The 21,148-nt window shown below is 45.1% G+C and overlaps 1 long non-coding RNA gene across 4 annotated transcripts; it reads left to right on the top strand.

Annotated features, from left to right (window-relative positions):
- The first annotated feature begins 500 nt into the window (after positions 1 to 500).
- Positions 501 to 21,094, top strand: LOC149872125 (uncharacterized). 4 transcript variants are annotated; one of them, XR_016440361.1, is made up of 5 exons: positions 501 to 634; positions 5,586 to 5,751; positions 13,504 to 13,583; positions 15,726 to 15,797; positions 17,615 to 21,094. It is a non-coding gene; the product is annotated as an uncharacterized LOC149872125 (long non-coding RNA). The 4 variants fall into 4 exon arrangements; XR_016440362.1 differs by lacking the exon at positions 13,504 to 13,583; XR_016440359.1 differs by having other exon boundaries at positions 15,726 to 21,094.
- Positions 21,095 to 21,148: the final 54 nt, after the last annotated feature.

Below are 21,148 nucleotides of genomic sequence, written 5' to 3'. Positions count from 1 at the left end.
TGCTTGCCTTTAGCAACTTTCCACTGTTCACAGTTTTACCTCATTTCAGATAACAGAAGGAAGTCTCTTCTTGCAGCGTGGGTAAAGGTAATACACACCCAAGTCATTGATTTCTAATGACTAACCATTGTCCTGAGTGGCAGAGAGGTGTCTCAGCCTTCCTAGCCCATGGGGGTGCACACAAATGGGGGCGTTGAGTGATTCAAGAGAATTCACTAACAATTTCATAACTACTCACAAAATTCATGAGCTGCACATGCACATACCGCAAATTGTATTTTTCCTTCGAATAGCGCTTTGTGCTGAGGAAAAAAAGCTAGACAACTAAAATGCACGGTGCCTGTGTTCAGTTCTAAATGTCCTATGTTATTTTGGGTTTAAAATATGTAGCTCCACACCTCTGTAATTAACTGTGCCTAGAAGATATAAAGAAAAACTGGAGTTTTAATGAACTGGAACTGACTGTTGTATTAGGCTGCCAGCTACTCAGAGGCAAACACGGAAAAAGAGACTTCAGAGCTGCTGTGAGATTCACTGCTTCTGTTGCACATGGCGAAGAGGAGGACGCATTTCCACAGGGCTTTGTTTTTAGTTGTCATTTTAGAATTGATCTGCCAGGTGTTTTCTGTTCCAGGTAAGCAAAAGGGACTCAAGCCAACGCTTGGTAGTAATACTGAATAACTGGGGGGGTGGGTTTCTCACTGCTCAAAAGGAAACTTAGCAGATGTTTCTTTACTGAACATTGACTTGCTCTCTGTGGTTCTGGATAGTACAGATTTCATTGAAAGATGTCTTTTAAACTGTTCTGTTTGCCTTGGAAGTGGAATAGTGGTTTGCATTTTCCTCCCCTTTCTTTCCAGAATCTCTCAGGGGTTTTAAGTTTTCTGGGAAGCTTGATTGACCCAAATCAGTTTAGTTTTAAAGGACTTGAAAGAGCTTGGGGTTTGACTCCCAACTAACCATATCTAGGAAGTAGTGTAAGATAGTGGATAGTCCACTACACTGAGAATTAGGAGAGCTCACTCCAGATTCCAGCTCTGCCCTACCAGTTTGCTGAGTGACCTTAAGTAAGTTGCATCCCCTGAATGGGCCTCAGTTTGGGGTTAATGTTATCAACTGCTTTTTAAAGCACTTTCAGATCTATATATTGGGGGTTATTCCCACATTTCTGTATTTGCTTTCATTTCACTTTTTAATCATATTATTTAGTACAGTTTTTAAATCTGAAGTCTTTCATTCCCAAGACTATTTGTATGACTGAGATTCTCTAGTGATATTTGGAGCAGTTAATTGGGAAATGCCAGTTACCAGGAAGACCAAAGATACTGTTTGATGAAAGCAAACCTTGTTCTTAAATGAGTGCTCAGATGCATTCATTGCCTGCTCATGAGAACTGTGAATATGATGAAGTGTGTGAAGATACCATCTGCCAGTACAATGAATGTGACCTGTCACTTGAATAGGTGTGGGGCATGTGAAGCCATCTTTCAGAGCTATGACAACTTCACTGTGAACTGGAACCAATGTAAGTCTCTATAAGGAAAATACTTGTCATTTGTCTGCACTGTCCTATTAAGCATGCTGGTACATGAATCCAGTTCATCACTGCAATACACATCCCATCTCAAGTGACTCAATATATTGTTCCCCCACTTTAATTCCTCTCCATCATTTAATTTTGTGGCTGTGCACGGTAAACAGCTGATGCATTCTACTGCCAGGCAGGTGCATTTTAGAAATTTGTCCGTATAAGATATTAATGTATACTTGGGGTTTTATTTTTTTCCCCATCTGTACTGAGCTCAGGAACGTATGAGTATGGTGGAAAGTCTTCCTTCCCCTCCCTGCCCCATGCTCAAATCATGGCCAGCTTCTGTAACAGGACTGCTACTTCCAGCTCTAGAGTGCTAGAATAGGCACTATTGTACCAGCAGATTTCTTTTCAGCATGACTAACTGCTGTTTTTAGGGGTGGCTGAAAGAGTCAGTAGTCACTTTGTTTCTGTCTGTCTTGACTTGGTGAATGAGACACCCTTTTGTGTGAATCGATCTCCAAACCTGAGATGAAGGTATTTTATACAATCGAATGGTCAAAGCCATGCAGGACATGCTGCAGGGAAGCATTCTGCCTTGACTGCAAGGATAGATGGACATTGGAGTAGACATTTGGCATGTGTACAACCTAGCATTTTTTCCACCTTCAATGTATGTTGTTCTAATTAATGTTATTCCTTTAACACATATTACATGTTCATGGCCCCTATTCAAAACACTTCTCCAAATTAACAAAATAGTGTGTCTCATCCTTTTCTACATTTGCGGTAGAATCTGGAGTTGTAAGGGCGTTTTTTGTTTTGCTTTGTGAGGGGTCAGTAAATGTTTGGGGCTGAAGTTGCTGCAGTGGATGTAAGTTGAAGAAACAAGTTCTGCCTTTGTTTCTGAAAATGCCAAAGTCCAGCTCCGCTGTCCTCTCATTTGGGGGCCAGTTCCACAGTGTAGGTCCTGCTTATTTAATAGTTGTGTCCTCTGTGCTCATGCATGTTTCTGCTTGAAGAAAAGCTGGATATATGGTTCCAATGGGCTGTAGCTGCTGTGAGAACTCAAGCTTATGGAGAGATCCTTCAGGAGGTTTGGGATAATCTTGTTGGGATTTAAATATAGTGGGACAGAGACCTGGACCCAGCAGTTAGGGAAAATCAGAAATAATGTAAAAAAGGTAATATGGTTACAGCAGCTAGCTGTGGATTTATTTAATGGCATGTGGCTTTGTTCTTGGCTTAATAATAAGTTACAGTAAATGGAGGTCACAAATGTGTAGCCATATCAGGGTTTGTGTGGGGCCCACTTCATTAGGCCTGAAGTATCTTTGAAACATTTGGAGTTGAATTAAGTGCTGGCTAGACATTTACCAGGATGGAAGCCTGAATTGTATGAACTTGAAATTCCAGGTCTTCACAAAACCAAGGTGGTTTTAATCCTGAACAAGTTATCGGTAACAGCAATTCTCAGGAACCCAGTCCCCAACTTTATTTAAAACATTAAAAATAGAGCAAACATTACTGTGGTTAGTTGTTTCTTCCCCCTGACTCCCCACACATCTGCTAAAATTTTCAATGATGCACCTTGCTGCTGTCTTAGTCCCCAGGACTAAAGCATCATTAAGAAGGAATTGGAAAGTGAAACAGAGACCAACATCATGCCAGTAAACAAATCCATAGTGTGCTACATCTTGAATATTGTGTGCAGTTCTGGTCTCTGCATCTCAGAAGGGATGTAGTAGAATTAGACAAACTACAGAGAAGGTCAACCAAGATGATCGGGGTATGGAGCAGCTGCCATATGAGGAGAGACTAAAAAAAGGCTAGGACTCTGGTTTAGAAAGGAAATGGCTGAGGGGGGTATGACAGAGGTCTGTAAAATCATAAAGGATGTGGACAAAGCAAGTAGGGAAGTGTTAGTCACCAAATCCCAGAATATTAGAACTAGGTGGCACCCACTGAAATTAGCAGGAGACAGATTTAAAACTAGCAGAGGAAAGTAATTTGATATACAACAGTTAAACTTGTGAAACTCATTACCACAGGAGGTTGTGGAGGCAGACAGTGTAGAAGGGCATCTTTACATGGGTGATGGCGGGGGTGCTTTATTAGCTTAATTAAAGCACCCGCAGCATCACACGTATTCAGCATCCCACGCTTCAAAATGGCAGCGGGGGCACTTTAACTAAAACTTGTTCAATGAGGTTTAGTTAAAACAACCTCACCACCATTTTGAAGCATGGGGATGCTGAATATACATGACACGGAAGCTGCTGGACATTGGAGTAGATGTTTGGCATATGTATAGGTGTGTGAAACGTTAAAAAATGAACTAGACAAATTCATAAACAGGTATGAAAACAGAGCCATCAGGGATGTATCCTCTGGTGTTTCTAAACCAATGATGGTGGATGTCAGGGAGTATCTGACAGGCATGGGTGACTGGTGCCACTTTAGGGAGGGCACTTGCTTCTCCAGCGACCAGTCAGCAACCGGACAATCTTGCTGACCAGGGGGAGCGGGGCAGGGGCCCACAGCCGATCTCACTTGCTGGCTTCCGGAAGTGGCCACAGCACCTTTGGAAGTGGCTGCGGCACTCCCGCTCCCCGGCCAGTGCTTGCAGGGGGGACACCAGCACTCCTGCCGCCCCCCTGCCCGTTGCCTAAGTGGGGAGCACAGCCAGTCAGGGGGTGCACCAGTGCTCTCAGGGGGTGCACATGCACCTGCATGCACCCCCTAGGCATCTCCGCTGCTGACAGGGATAGATTGCTCTGGATCAGTGACTTCTCAGCCAGGGTTCTGGGGCACCACGAGATCTTCTGAAGAATACTGCAAGGTGTGAGGAGATAAGTGCAGACTCCGGCTCCTTCCTGCCTGGCTACTGCCCTGCCCTCATTGCCTGGCCCCTCTGCAAGGGGATAAACATGGAAATAAATAAATTAGTTTTTGAAATGGGATGCTGCTCAATTCACTGAAGTTATGGAGGGGGGCCTTGCATCTAAAAAGGTGGAGAACTACAGCTCCAGATATACTCTGTTCAGTACTTTCCCCATAAAGCATCCACTACTACCACTGTCAGAGATAGGTTACTAAGCTAAATGGACCACTGGTCTGGCACTCCGTACCAGGAAACCCGAGTCCTGGACACCAAGGCAAGGAAAAAGGGGGAAGCTTCTTTAAGTGTCAACTTTTGTGGTGAGGAAGGGAGAGGCTGGAGAATAAACAGGCTCTGCTTCTGGACAGAGCAAAGAAGTTCAGCCTGGATCATGGAGGAGAAAGGACCTCTGCCACAAGCTGTGCACCCTGGATCAACAAACTGTGAGTGGGATTGCTACAGCTGTGGCTATGTAAGGTTTCTACCAAACCCCAGGACTTAGTGCAAAAAGTGGATTTGTCCCAGGCCCCAGGACTTGTGTGTGAGCAGGCTATGAGCCCATGAGCCCCAGGACTTGTCTCGCTGTTGAGGGAAGTGGTGAGATGTATTAAATAGGCTAAGAGGGGAAGCTATTACCAAGGTACCAGGTCAAATAAATACCCAGGCTGGTGGGACACCATTACATGTTGGCCTACTCCCCATGATCAGACATTGAGCCAGGAGGGCCAACGCCAGTTTGGATATAATTAGGATAGGACTTAACTAGAGTAGACCTGGGAACCCAGCAGGCAGCTGTCAGTGTGGTCTCTTGCATCAGACTCAGAAAGAGCAGTGCTGTGAAGGGCAGACACAGTCCCTTGGACGATCTGAAGGCAGCCTCTCGTAGTGCCACTGCCATCAAGGTTTGGCAGTCAAGAGTAAAGGAGGTGACTGACAGAGAAAGCAGAGGGTGCAAAGGATCTCAGCAGGCCACTAATGGGCATCAAGCACCACAGCCAAGACTGGGGCCTGTTGCACGCTTCTTACGTTCATGACTGTGGTGGCTGGGCACCAAAAGTACAATACAGAGGGAATGGAGAATGGGCTGTAATGATTTTGCTTTTCAGAACATCGAAATCTGCAGCGCTGCAAATTCTGACACTTTTTTTTAATTTTATTTTTATACTTTTTTAGTAACTCCAAAGTGTTGGCTGATGCACTTGGAGATGCTGCACAAGAGTCGAACTGGCCTGAGTCACCCCAGCAGAAGACTTGATGTGGACAGCAAGTATGATGCTAAATGCGAGGAGGAAGGTACCTTTAAATCGATGCGGTGCAATGAAGACTCTAATTAATGTTGGTATGTGGACAGTGCTGGAGCCAGGGTCACAGATAAAACTGGGGAGGATCCTAAATGTGATCACCTAGTTTGGGTGCAGTAAGTAACCTACAGATGAACTCTGTCCTCAGATGAGCAAAGCAGAGTGTAGGTGTCTGGGGAAGATTCCTATAACAATAAGATTTACTTTGTCCTCTTTACAAGGGCTGCACGTGATCAGCCTATGCACTATGATATAGCACAGGGGTTTTCAACCTTTTTAAAGGAGTGCACCCCTTCTGGTGGGTGTCCCTTCTGAAGTGTACCCCCTTCCAGATGTGGGGGTGCGAGGGTGCTGATAGCCGGCCAGACGCAAAGTTGGTAGCGCAGGGAAGAAGTGTGTGGGGGCGATGTGGAGTGAATGGTGGGGGCAGGGAGCTCAGATGCAGCCGCCGCCATTCACCACTCCGTGCCACCACACGCTGGTTCCCCGTGCCATTGCACGTACCCCTTGGGGCCGTCCCAAGTACCCCAGGGGTATATGTACCCCCAGTTGACAGCCCCTGATATAGCAGATGGGTCATGACAGTAACAGTGTACTAGGCACTAGGGCTGTGCGAAACAGAAGCTTTCTGTTTTGACAGAACAGTGTTCTGTTTCAACTTTTGTTTCGAGTTGAAACAGCTGTTCTGTTCCGTTCCATCGAAACGTTTTGTCGTTTCAACCCTGTTCTGACATTTCACCCACAGGATATAATGGGGAAGGTCAAAACGGGCTATAACATTGTCGTTTCTGGCCAGATTTGGATGAAACTTGCAGGAATGGTAGCCCCTTCTGAGGAAATGAAGCATGCTACGTTTCAAGAAGATAGCTGCAGGGGGTTCAGAGAAATTGCAGCTCAAAATCTTGAGAGGAAAACTCATGTCATAAGTATGTGTTAAGCCACAGTGGGGTCAAAACTTTCAAGGAGATGGGTATAGGGGGTTCAGAGAAACTGCACCCCAAAATTCTGAAAGCAAAACTTGTGTCGTGTATATGTTAAGTCACAGCGGGGTCAGAACTGCAGGCATGCTAGCCCCTGCTGAGGCCAGAAAGCCTGCCATGTTTCAGGGAGATAGGTGCGGGCATTTGGGGGAAACTGTACTTCGAGCTGTGGACAAACAAAACTCGTGACAAGGGTGACACTGTGTTAGGGTGCAGCAGGGTGAAAGCTGCAGGCCTGCTGCGGCCACGAAGCCTGCCAGCTGTCAAGGAGATAGGCGCAGGGCTTCTGAGTTCTGGGGCCCTGCACCTCTGGCTGCTGACAGGCAAAACCCATGACATGGGTGCTTGTGCAACTGCTGCCTCTCATCAGGCAGCAGGACTGAAGATCCCCCATCACTTGTCACCAAGACCTGAGGGTAATAATTGACCACACTATGAACATGAGCCAGCAGTGCGATGCTGTAGCCAGCAAAACCATTGCAAAGAAGTGATTCTCCTGCTCTACTTGGCTCTACTTGGCACTGGTGAGACCACAGCTGGAGTACTGTGTCCAGTTCTGGGCTCTGCACCTTAACAAGGACGTGGTAAAGCTTGAGAGAGTCCAGAGAAGGGCTACCCATACGATCAGAAACTTGCATGGCAAGCCGTATGAGGAAAGGCTGAGGGACCTGGGACTCTTCTGCCTGAAAAAGAGAAGGCTGAGAGGGGACTTGGTAGCAGCTTACCACTACATCAGAAGCGTACATCTAGGGCTCGGTGAACAACTGTTTCAGGCTCATTTCAGGCTCAACATTAGGAAAAATTACTTCACAACTCGGGTGTCCAGACTGTGACCATTACTCCTAGTTTTCCCCAAAGGGGTTCTATGCCCCAGAAGCTAGAACCCCTGCACCAATCTCCTTGACAGCTGGCAGGCTTTGTGACTTCAGCAGGGGCTAGCAGGCCTGCAGCTTTCACCCTGCTGTGCCTTAACACACAGTGTCACCCATGTCACGAGTTTTGCTTGTCTGCAGCTTGAAGTGCAGTTTCCCCCAAACCCTTCCTTGAAAATTGGCAGGCTTCGTGACCTCCATGGGGGCTAGCATGCCTGCAGTTTTGACCCTGCTGTTGCTTACCACATGCACGTGACATGAGTTTTGCTTTCAAGATTTTGGGGTACAGTTTCCCTAGACTCACTGCACCTATCTCCTTGAAACCTGCCAGACTTTATGGCCTCAGCAGCGGCTAACAGTCCTGCAGTTTTGATCCTGCTGTGGCTTAACACATACACATGACACAAGTTTGGCTCTCAAGACTTTGGGGTGCAGTTTCTTCAACCCCCTGCACCTGTCTTCTTGAAACTTGGCAGGCTTCATGCCCTCAGAAGGTGCTACCATTCCTGCAAGTTTTGTCCAAATCAGACCAGAAATAACAAAGTTATAGGCTGTTTCAACCTTCCCCATTATAGCCTATGGGGAAAACATCGAAACAGGGGCGAAACGGCGAAACATTTCGACTTGCCTTATTTTGTTTCGAGGCTGTTTCAACCATATGCGTTCTGTTTTGATTTTTGCCATTTTGACCTCGAAACGAGTCGAAACAGCATCGAAACAAAACTGGTGGCGAAATTTCGCACAGCCCTACTAGGCACCTATTTAACTTGATGATGAGTGTGACAGTTTACATAGGTAGTTAGACTCGGTCCTTGCTGGAACACAGGTGTCATTCTTGGATAGAGCTGGTTGAAAAATTGTGTTTCCAGATTGCCTAACATTTTGATTTTTAAGATTTTACTTTTGGTTTAAACTGGACTGAAAACAATTTCAAAACTGCTTTTGCATTAGAAATCTGGGGAAATGCTAACACAGGAATGTTTAAAAAATGAAGTACTCTTCCTGATCCTGCAGTTGCTCAGTGGAAGTGACACTTCTTGGTTTCACTGCTGCAATGGGTACCTGGGTTTCCAGGGCTTTCAGGCTTCCTGAGATAGCTGGTTGCCATCTGGACCCTGGAGTTCCTGCTTGGTGGATCTGCTCCAGGGCTGCAGACCCTGGTGGGAGAACAGGGTCCCAGACTGTCATCAGGAATCCAGGCAAGATTGCTTGAGAAGACTGCCTTTGATTTGGTGGAAGCTAGAGGAACCTGAGATGTTTCAGGCACAATATTTCTGTTTTAATTAGTCAGCAGACACATCTATACATGCGCTTTAATGCACAGTAGCCTATTTTACTGTGCATTAAAGCAGGCTGTAAAAAAAACCCGGATTTTGCTAATGAGCAGTAAAATAAGCTACTGCACATTATGCGTCACTTAAAAAACATGCGTGTTCATTACTGCACATTAAGACAGCCTAATGTATATTTGTTTAGTACCTTACATTGAAAGTACTAAATTTGATGCACATTAGAAAAAGCACCTTAATGCATGTGTAGACACACCCAGAATTTTCCATCAAATTTTTTTTCCTCAGAAAATTTCCAATGCACTCTTAAGATCATAAGTTCCTATAAATCAAAGACTGTTTAGAAATCTTTAGATATGTATTTTGACTGTTTAGATTTTTATTCCCAGTTTGCTAGGACTATTGATCATGACATGTTTATAAAGTGAAAGTCACCCAGGTGCCTGACACTTCAAATAGAATTTTTTAAATTGGGTCCTATGTACTTTCAAGAAAGGGCAGCAAGAACAATTTGTAGCCCAACCACATGGAGCTGTTAGCATGAAACATGAGAAAAGATGCAAGTAAAATATTGAATGAGTTCCACCAATTTTCCTCTCTGTGAATTATTTCATAGATTTTGTAGACATTAGGGCTAGAAGGGACCTCACGAGATCATCGGGTACAGCCCTCTGCCCAAGAGACAGGAAGTCAGCTGGGGTCAAATCACCCCAGCAAACTAAGCATCCAGGTGTTTCTTAAAGGTATTCAAAGTAGGTGCTTGCACCACTTTTGGGGGAAATCTATTCCAGACTCTGGAGACTCAGACGGTAAAGAAGTTTTTCCTTATGTCCAGTCTAAAATGGTTTTCCATCAGTTTGTGACTGTTAGACCTTGTCTTCCCTTGGGGTGCCCTGGTGAACAGATGTTCTCCCAGTTCCTGATGCACACCCCTTATATACTTGTAGGCTGCCATCAAGTCACCCCTGAGCTCTAGCTTCTCCAGGCTGAAAAGTCCCATGCCTCTCAGCTTCTCCTCATAAGACCTGGTTTCTTGACCTCTAATCATGTGTGTGGCTCTGCTCTGGACTCTCTCAAGCTTTTCCACATCCTTTCTAAAGCATGGAGCCCAGAATTGGATGCAGTACTCCTGCTGCGGTCTCACTAAGGTCGAGTAAAGTGGGAGAATGACTTCTTGGGTCTTGCTTGAGATGCATCAGTAGATGCAAGCTAGAGTTGTATTTGCTTCATCAGCTGCAGTATTGCATTGGTGGCTCATGTTCATTTTGTGGTCAATCTCTTTCGGTCATGGTGCTAGTGAGTGTAGCACTGCTGAGCCTATAAGTATGATGTGGGTTATTTCTCCATGTTGAATGTCATCAGAATTTGATCACCTTGTGAGCCTGTCCAGGTTGGCCTGAATTGCCACCCTATCCTCTAGAGTTTCCCCATAATTTGGTGTCATCCGTGAACTAGTTTGCCAGTTTGCTTCTGACACCCAAATCCAGATAATTTATGAATATACTAAAGAGTATTGGTCCAAGTACTAAGCCCTGGGGGACTCCACTGGTCACCATGTGCCATGTTGACTCGGTTCCATTAGCTACTATTCTCTGGATCCAACCACGGAGCCAGTTCCCCAACCATCAGGCCATAAGGTTGTCAAGGCTCCAGTTCCCCAATTTTACCATGAGGACATCATGGGAGACCAAGTCAAAGGCTTTTTTGAAATCTAAATATATGACATCACCTGGTCATAGGATAAAATGAGGTTGGTCAGGCAAGACCAACCTGCAACAAAGCCGTGATGGCTATGTCTCAAAACATTGTCTTCCATTAGCCTGTTGTTGATGGGTTTTTTGATTTTTCTAAGATCTTTCCAGGGATTGAGGTCAAACTGATTTGCCTGTAGTTCCCTCGATCTTTCTTCTTTCCCATCTTAAAGATAGGTACCATACTGGTTCTCTTCCAGTCTTCAGAAACCTCTCCCAAGTACCATGAGTTCCCAGATATCCTCCCCATTGATCATGCTATGAGGTCAACCGGTTCTTTTAGCACTCTTGGGCAGAGGTGATGCGTAGGGGGTGCACATGCACCCCCACCCCACTGCTGACACTGCCAGTGGTGTCTGCAGGTGGTCCATGATCATCACTGGCCAATGCCAACAGCCCCTGGTCAGCGCTGACCACTTCCCTCCCCGCCCCACCCCAGTCCCTGCTGCCAATACCATCTGTGGGAGCTCCCAGCTTACCGCTGCTGTGCTCCTGCCACTGCCAGCACAGCCTTGCCCCCCAGCCGCCAGGGGCACGTGTTGTTCATGCACTTGGGTGCATTCCATCCAGGCCAGCTGACTTGATGATGTCTAGCTTCTGAAGCTCTCACAAGATCTTTGACAATTATAGGTGTGTGATCGCCCTTAGTCTGGTAGTCTTGCATCCTATTAGGCAGGGTGATTCCCACTGGACTGGTGGAATACCAATGCAAAGAAATAATTGAGGAGATTAGCTTTTTCCTGGATGTCAGTTGTTAGCTGCCCCATTTGGTTCAGCAAGGGTCCAATGTTTTTTCTGACTTCCCATGTATTTGAAGAACTTTTTATTGTCCTTGATTCCTATAGCCAGTCTGAGTTCAGTTTCAGCCTTGGCTTTTCTGGTCTGCTCCCTACAGGTGTGGGCCAGTGCTACATAATCCTCCTTAGTGGTAGTTTCTGACTTCCATCCCCTATAAGCTTCTCTTTTCAGATTCAGGAGGTCCATGAGGTCCCTATTGAGCCAAGGGGGTCTCCCAGCCCTTTTGCTACCTTTCCTACACACGGGGATGGACTTTCCTTGTGCTTTTAGGATTATTTCCTTAAGGCATGACCACTCATTGTGGACTCACTACCCTGTCGGATCATGGTCTCTCAGGGCCTCAACAACCAACCTCCTGAGCTTGAGTCATATTTCCTAAGGTCAAGGATTTCTGCATTGCTGACTGCTGGTCCAGGTGAGGGAGTGCCCCTGCCCTCCATCAATGCTAACCTCGTGAAGGAACACCTTGAGAGACTGGACACCTTCAAGTCAGCCGGCCCTGACTATCTACACCCCAGGGTACTCAAGGAGCTGGCAAGCATCATAGCCCAGCTCCTGGCACAGATCTTTGAGAACTCCTGGCACTCTGGTGTAGTGCCTGAAGATTGGAAGAAGGCCAATGTGGTGCCTATCTCCAAGAAAGGGAAGAAAGTGGATCCAGCAAACTGCAGGCTCATCAGCCTGACCTCTATCCCGGGGAAGGTCTTAGAAAAGATTATTAAAGAGGCCATTCTTAATGGACTGGCCGATGGCAACAACCTGAGGGATAGCCAGCACGGGTTTGTTGCGGGTAGGTCTTGCTTGACCAATCTGATTTCCTTTTATGACCATGTGACCTATCACCTGGACAAGGGAAAGGAGATAGATGTTGTATATCTTGACTTCAAAAAAGCCTTCGATCTGGTATCCCATGATCACCTCTTGGTGAAACTGACCAATTGTGGCCTTGGGTCCACCACGATCTGCTGGCTGGGAAACTGGCTCCATGGTCAGACCCAGAGGATAGTAAATGATGGAAGTCAATCGTCATGGTCCCCTGTGACCAGTGGAGTCCCCCAAGGCTCTGTCCTTGGACCCATACTGTTCAACATCTTCAATAATGTAGTGGACATTGGAGTCAGAAGCAGACTGGCCAAGTTCGCCAATGACACCAAACTTTGGGGCAAAGCATCCACACCAGAAGACAGGAGAGCAATCCAAGCTGACCTGGACAGGCTCAGGAAATGGGCGGGTGAGAACCTGATGGTGTTTAACACCAAAAAATGCAAGGTCCTCCACCTTGGGAAGAAAAACCTGCAGCATCCTTATAGGCTCGGTAGTGCTACACTGGCTAACACTACAAAAGAAAGAGACATGGGGGATCATCATTGACCACAAGATGAACATGAGACTTCAGTGTGATGTTGTGGCTAGTAAAGCAACCAAACTCTGGCTTGCATCCATAGATGCTTCTCAGGCAAATCCCGGGACGTCATTCTCCCCTTGTACTCGGCCTTGGTGAGGCCGCAGCTGGAGTACTGCGTCCACCTTTGGGCTTCACAATTCAAAAAGGATGTGGAGAAGCTTGAGAGAGTCCAGAGAAGAGCCACATGCATGATCAGAGGTCAGGAAAACGGACCTTATGACAACAGGCTGAGAGCCATGGGGCTCTTTAGCCTGGAAAAAACGCAGGCTCAGGGGTGATCTGATGGCCACCTATGAGTTTATTAGGGGTGACCGCCAGTATCTGGGGGTACATTTGTTCACCAGAGCACCCTTAGGGATGACGAGGTTGAATGGTTATAAACTATTGCAAGACCATTTCAGGCTGGACATAAGGAAGCATTTCTTTACTATCTGAGCCCCCAAGGTCTGGAACAGCCTGCCATCAGAGGTGGTTCAAGCACCTACATTGAACACCTTCAAGAGTAAAGTGGATGCTTATCTTGCTGGGATCCTATGACCCCAGCTGACTTCCTGCCCTTTGGGCAGGGGGCTGGACTCAATGATCTTCTGAGGTCCCTTGCAGCCCTAATGTCTATGAAATCTATGACTGATTTGCCAGCTTTGCAATGGATAGAGAAACTGATCACTGTCACCAAACTTCCCTTCGATCCTCAGATTGCTGACTAGTTCATCCCCTTTGGCCAGTACCAAATACAGCAGTGTCTTGACTCAAGAAGCCTATGGACTGACAAGAGGTAAATAAAGCTCATCAATACAAGTGAGGAAGCTTCACGACTAGTCAGGTTTGGCTGAATGCTCTTCCCATGAGGTGTCAGGGTGGTTGAAGTCACCCATGATGACTGTGCACCAAGACTGTGCAGCCTCTGCTAGTTCCCTAATGAATTCATGATCAAGCTTTTCCTCCTGGTTAGGAGGTCTGTAATAGACTCCTACAGTTATATCCCCTTCACCACATTCTCCCTGTATTCTAACCCAACAGGTCTCAAGTCTCCCTCCTTGGGTGCAAATCTCTGCTTGTAGGGAAGTGTACTGCTCCTTCACATAGAGAACTACACCCCCGCCCTTCCTCACAACACAATATCTCCTGTACAAGGTATAGCCATTAATACCTGTGGTCCAGTCATAGGTGGAGTCCCACCAGGTCTCCCTTATTCCTATGAGATCATATTCATTTTTGCTTAGCAGAAAGGCTAGTTCCTCTGTTTGTTCTTCATGATCTTGGCATTTGTGTACAGGAAGTTAAGCTTGCCATCAGAAGCCCTGGGCTTCCCTAGCCTCTTGGAAGAGTCTCATCCTAGGGCTGGGGTAGGAGTGAGTTCCCTTGTGTTATCTAACTGCTGATTCTGTGATTGTCACCTCCAGGGCTTGCACTAGTGATTGTCCACCCATCCCCCAGCAATCTTAGTTTAAAGCCTTGTTGAGCAGGTCAACCATTCTGGCCAAGAAGAGCTTTTTCTCCATCAGAGTGAGGTGGAGGCTGTCTCTTCCCAACAAACTGCTGCCTCTCTCTCTGAAGTTCAGACTATGATCGAAAAAACTGAAGCCTTCGCAATGGCACCAATACCACAGTCTTCTGTTGACTTCTTCAATGCATCTCTCCCTCCTGCCAGGCTGTTTCTAATTTCTACTTTACACATAATTATATGCCAAAAAGTAGTTCATGCCAACCAAACAGGTGTATGTTTTGTTGGCAAACAATTCACTTTGTTGACCAGTAATACAACTTAAATAATTAACCAAAGTCACCTGGTATTGGTTTTGCTTCATGTTTGGATGATTGGCCCTCTGCAAAGAGGAAATTATGAAATGGTAAATAATGATAAACCACAAATGCTTGCATGAATGTGTGTGCATGCGCGCGTGCGCACGCACACACACACACACACGCTTTTGTCCACTTGTGAATATGGAGATTAATTTCTGTGAAGAACAACCTGTCTTCCAATGTTAGTACAAACAAAACCCTAATTGTCCAAATTCCTGTCAGCTGAAAAAAAGGAACAAATTTGGGTGGGAAATATGTTTTTGTGGACCTATAAACATTTTTGAGATCTTAAAATACTTTTCTTTATGCTCTAGGACAAAAACAAGAACTGTTGAGAAACTTTGTGAGAAAAGTATGGGGAGGGAGAGAAATCCAACAGCTCAATGGTTGGGGCATCACCTGGGACACTGGAAACTTAGCTTTAAGTGCCTGTTTTCAATCAGAGCTTGAATTGGCATCTCCCACACTTGAACCTATGATCTGTGATTTTATCCAAACATACCATAGAAGGATATTTCTGATGAACAAGTTTCTGATGAATGCTTTGTTGAAACTGGCACATTCCCATACTAAGTTTTATTTTTGGCAAAATGAGATTTTTTTGATGGAAAACATTTCACTGGAAAATTCCTGATTGGCTGCAATAAGCATTCAAACCAGGCTTTCACAGGGATATTTGCAAACACTATTGCTGCTGCATTTGTTTGGCGCTAATTTGGTTGTACTCTTTGGTTGAATGCACACTCCAAGCTGGATATTCCATAATATTTGTTTGCCTACTGAGAAGGTCACCTTCTTACTCTCTTTATTCCTCCCCAACCTTTCCACCTCTGTTTCTGAGGGCCTGCATTGTCGGAGTCAGCCTTGCTGAGCTTGAGATAATACCAAGGCAATTTGCCTTCTGCATCGTTTCAATTGCTCATTGGAGTCATGAGAGAGCCCCTGAGGCTTCCAAAATATACTTTATAATTGACAAGATTAGGAAATACGTTCCAGTTCAAGGATATATTTGTAGCACAGAAAAGAAGTAAAAATTAGACCCTTGTTGTTTGTTTGAATAAAACAGTTTTTTGTTCACTCACTGGCTGCTTCTGATGTTATTATTTTGCAGTTTAATCCAAATAGGCTTCAGCTTCAAGGCCGCCTTTATATTTCTCAAAGGGAAAGAAGAGGCATTTTGCAGGTTTGTTACCAACAGGTACTTCACAGCTTGTTAAAAATACCTTTGTCTAAAATAGGTTTAATGCATTTTATTAGAGAGAGGAAAAAACTCAAGCTTTCTAGCAGATAATCTTCCCAGTTATAGGAAAAGCAATGCAAGCACTGGAGACCTATCCCAGAGCCTGAACTCATGGGGCTTTCTTGATTCTCTGCAAATGCAGCTCTGTCCTCTTCCCCCTTCAGAGTGGCTGGAAGGTGAGGAAGGGCTCAACACTTTCCTCACTCTGGAAGCAAGGCCAGATCTGGGAGAGCACTCATGGTCTTATGAATGGTGCCTGGCCCTGGAGGCTGGGGGGGGGGCACAGCTGCACTGGTGGTGGTAGGACCCCAGCGGTGGTGAGCTCCCATGGACGCTGCCAGCACTGTCGGGGGGCGGTGGCGAGTGCTGACCATGGGTTGGCGACCGCCCACAGGTGCTGCCAGTAGTGTCATTGGTGGCCAGGGGCGATCATGGGCCACCTGCAGATGTCACCGGCTGTGTCGGCAGCACCTTCTGGCAGGGGGTGCACCACCATGCGCAGGGGGTGCGTGTGCACCCCCTACACATTGCCCCTGCATGGTCTGGTCCTCCTTTCTAACAGCTTGGGGTCCACACTTGCTGTTTCTGGTGGGGATAGAGAAACCATTTTGAACCACCTGAGTGTAAGATGAAGGCCATGTCCAGGGCAGTGTTAACAAAGCCAGTAGTATTGTGTTGGCTATTGTGGGCTTAGGATAGGTGACTAACAATCTATCATGCAAGAAGTGCCTGGGAGTTGTTAGTCATAAAAGGGGAAATCAAGAGGCTTTTACTTGAGTGGGATGCTGTAACAGACCAGTATACATGTGGGAACACCAAGTGTCAGGTGAACGCTCTGAAAGAATGGACACGGGTCAGGGAGGTGCCTCTCTAGCTTCCGCTTGGTCACCTGAGGGATTATACCTTTCTCCCTTTTGGATCCATGCCAGACAATATCACTTTAAGGGGGGGGAAATGACATCAATACAAGAGCATGTCAAAGCAGGGATATTTCCTACAAAAAATGTCGTCTTTGTTTATTTTTTAATTTCAAAATGCCTTGCTCCATTCTAGACACTGCCCAAAGGAGCTCATGTTCTGTCACCTGAAGCGCTTTCTATTGTTTGAGCAGCCTGCTCCCATTCTAGATTGCAGTGAGAAGGTGTAATAGCTTGGTCTTTAGAAAGGAACCTTCGTGCCAGAGAGAGTGGTGGCCCTGCTATGCTGTATGCTGCTATATGCAGTTGTATGCTGCTGACTCAGCTGTGGAGAAAGGCCTTCCAGCCACAACATGTTCTTCATCAACCAATATTCATGGCAAATAATAGCTAAAATGTTGTTGTCTCATTAGCTGGCTCTACGCTTTGCAGTGAGGGCATCTGTGATCTTAAACATAACTGTAAGTCCTGTGTGTCTTCAGCAGTCCCACACACAACACAGTCCTTGTCCTCCCTACCCTTCCACCCCCATCTCTAAATTCATTTGATTTCTTTCTCTGGCCTCTGCAGTCTTTTCCATGCATCGCATGAGATGTTACCTGTCAGAGAGAAAAGACAGGGCTTGGTTGTAATGGACAGAGAGGGTATTCTGGAATGGTTAGCTAGACCTTGTAGATCTTTCTACAGACCCTGTATTAATTAAATGTGGTGTGTATTGTGCAGTGTCATGGGCCTCCCGAAGTCCTGGCCACAGAACGGTATTCTGACTGCACTATGATCACCAAAACAGTGGGTGCCACATTGGTATAACTTGTAGCTAAATGTCTCTTTCTCAAATTCAAGTGCAAGAATTCACTCGAGAGCTCTAAAAATCAGCCGAAACACTACAAAGGAGACAGTTGATATTGCTACAGTGGCCTATTACATAGAGCAGGAGGTAAGTTGTTGTGCTGTCGTTTTAAAACCACAGAGACTGGAAACAACACATTTCACCCTGTCTTTGTGTTTACAGGGCAGTTAGAACCCCTCCAGTTACAAGACAGGAGCCTCAGCCAACCTCTGTGATCACTTTTTATTTTCTCTATATCTGCCAACTAGCCCTTGTTAAAACATATACCCAGTTCTTTTTATGGAGGCAGGTAAACCGTACCTTTTAAACTTTTGATAAATTTAACAAATAAATGCCTACAATTGGGCACTTGTACATATTTGTGATGTATCTACCTGTAAAATTGTTTGCTCTATGTATATTTCAATATTTATAAGAGGGACTTTGAGACTCTTGGCTGGAGGTGAGCGAATAATTAACAATAAATAAATTAGTTGACACATTTAGCTTCTCTTTCTGCTTGGGGAACAAATAAAAGAGATTTGTGGATCTCCAAAGACATTTGATTATGAACAATTGTATTTGTCCTTAATTTGAAAATGTTTGACAAATAGATGCGTGGATAGAGTGATTCTCAATCCTGCAAGAGTCTTTGAACGGTGCTGGGAGGTAAGTCAGGTGTGAGGAGATATAAGCAAAGGCTCAGGCTCAGTCCCTGTCTGGCCATGCTCCTGCCCCCACTGCCCAGCCCCTTTGCAATTAGGTAATTAGTTTTTAAATGTCATACTCACTAGATTCTAAGATGAGGTGCCCCCCCATTTAACATGGAGGAAAAAGCTCATCTTAAAATCATGGGCGGGGGTGGGGGCAGGGGCAGATTTGGCTGCAGCTCTGGCTTCAACCCCTACCCAGGGTCAGGGATGTAGCTGTAGTACACAGCTGCTGCATGCCCATCCCATTATCTCCACTTCCCCTGCACCCACAATCTCCACTCCGCATCCTCTTCCTGCCCCCATGCAGCCGTGTGACCTCATCATCCCTAGGGGCGCTCTGGTGAACAAACGTTCCCCCAGATCCTGATGGTCACCCCAATAAACTTATAGGTGGCCATCAGATCACCCCTGAGCCTACGCTTTTCCAGGCTAAAGAGCCCCATGGCTCTCAGCCTGTTGTCATAAGGTCTGTTTTCCTCACCTCTGACCATGCGCGTGGCTCTCCTCTGGACTCTCTCAAGCTTCTCCACATCCTCTTTGAATTGTGGAGCCCAAAACTGGATGCAGTACTCCAGCTGTGGCCTCACCAAGGCCGAGTACAAGGGGAGAATGACGTCCTGGGACTTGCTTGAGAAGCATCTATGGATGCAAGCCAGCATTTTGGTTGCTTTAGAAGCCGCAGCATCACAGTGCAGGCTCATGTTCATCTTGTGGTCAATGATGACCCCCAAGTCTCTTCTGTAGTGCTAGTCAGCGTAGCACTGCCAAGCCTATAAGGATGCTGCAGGTTTTTATCCTGCAGTTAATCTGTGTTCAGTTTTTATCAATGCTGTAATTTTGTAATTTATGTGGTCCCAAGTGATGTTACTCTAATTAGTTTTTAATGGCTGTGGCTGAGCTGGTTTTTTTTTTTTTACCTGTAGCTGAGTACGGGCATGCTCTGTCTTCTTAAAGTATGTCATATTTGTTTACTGTAGAAAACTTTTGAACACATCATGAAAAGATCAATGATGAATAAATGCTTGTAAATTTATTAGATTAATCTTGCATTCTTGCACAAGGGGATTTTAGTGAGCAAATTCCCAGAATAACTATGATGTACATCAGTGGTTATGTTGACATGATTTTCAGTTTAAAGATCTATTTTTAGCAAAATATGAATCAATGTAGGGAGCATAAACCAAACATAAAAGAATTTAAGAGTCCTTAGATATCTATTTCCTTTTTTAGTATGGGCTGTATATTACAGGGGTCTGAGTATTTTTGGGAAGTAGATTATAGAACCGGAATGTATTCTAGGGATCCTGAATTACACAACTATCTGGATATGTATAGTCATTGCACTTTTTATGCAGATTGTGGGCAGAAGATGAGCAGAACATCTCCAATTTGAAGTAGCAGAGGTAAGACTCTTTACTTTTTGTGTTAAAGTGGCAATACAGTAAAGTAATTTAAGTAGCTCTCTTTTTATTTTTATTCTTGTAGGGGCAGGAAATGGGAGACTACCAGCTCATTCAAAGGGAAGGACTACGCTCTTATTACTGAAGTGTTAAACTACAAGCTGTGTCCTTAGGGATTAAGTTAAATGTTATTGCTCAGGAAATTGCAGAAGGAGCCTAAGGTGTCTCATTAAAACTTTTGAGTGGACAAGGTTCTCCACTACTAGCCTTTAGTGAGGAGGTTCAGCCTTTGTGCCTTTCAGCTCTCTGCTACAGGCGAAGGTCCAACATACAGTGTAGAGCTTTAGAAAACTTATACAAATCTGGACATTTACAAAGTATTCTTTGTTCTGTTCTGGTAAAATAAATTAGTGGCTCTGTTTGACTATATACACAAGGCTCTGTCTCTTTTCATAAACCTTATTAGACCTAGCAAAGTGAAAACTTTGTATAGACATGGGAAAACTAACAATGGCATAATCTTACATAAAAGTTAGGAAAGGACAGGCTGCATGTCATCTTTATGTAAATACTAGCCAATTGCCTGTCAAGAATGCCAGGGGATGGGGAGGAGGGGGCTGGGCTGGAGTGCTGCCACCTAATGCCCTATGCTGCTGCTGTTCTGCCTCTTGCAGGGAGTGGGGTGGAGGAGCAGAGGCCAGAGCTGGTGGCCCCAGCTCCCCACCCTCTGTCCAGTCTTTGGCATCATGATGGTGTTCCCCCACACTTGAAGCACTCTGGCTGTTTCTGTCAGCCAATCAGAGTGAATAAAGCATTACGGACAGAGGCAGACAGACATAAGCTTTTATAATATTAGAATCACTGAATGAACACCAGCTTCTTTTAAACTCATCTATCTATACTCAAGCACTTTGAATAGGTAAGCTCAATACTTCTTGCATTTCTTTTTGTATAGGACCAATTTTAAAAATGCTGTTTGAACTGCTATGGCTTCATTTTTGTCTGGTTACAGGTCTCCTTTACATTTTATTTAAAAAAAAACAAAAACAAAAAAACCCTTAAGATTGAACTCTATTAATTCCTAACCATTTAAAAAGCAATATGTACTAATACTCTTTACTGTAATATTGTGTAGAAAAAATAAAGACACAGCTGTTAAGACATTAGTGTAAGATGCTTAATTTCTTACGAGTTGTAACTTGCTATGCGATTAACACAAAATAAAAGATGTTTAGTATTAACTGCTGCCTGACATGGAAACTGAAAAGACCAGTTCTTTGTGAAGACTGCCAGAGAGGATTCATTCCCTTAGCTACTGCCATCCAGCCTATATATAACTATCACACTTTCCACTGCAGGGTCTGTCTTTAATAATTAAGATGCAAACTTTTTTGTGAAAGGTAAATAAATTCTGAACTCTTCTACAGATCTAGTG

This window comes from Crocodylus siamensis, chromosome 2 (genome assembly GCF_052110815.1).
Source record: "Crocodylus siamensis isolate JL-2025a chromosome 2, ASM5211081v1, whole genome shotgun sequence".
NCBI classification, from domain to species: Eukaryota; Metazoa; Chordata; order Crocodylia; family Crocodylidae; genus Crocodylus; species Crocodylus siamensis.
The sequence above is the reverse complement of the archived record's forward strand: the minus strand, read 5'-3'. Positions and strand labels throughout refer to the sequence as shown.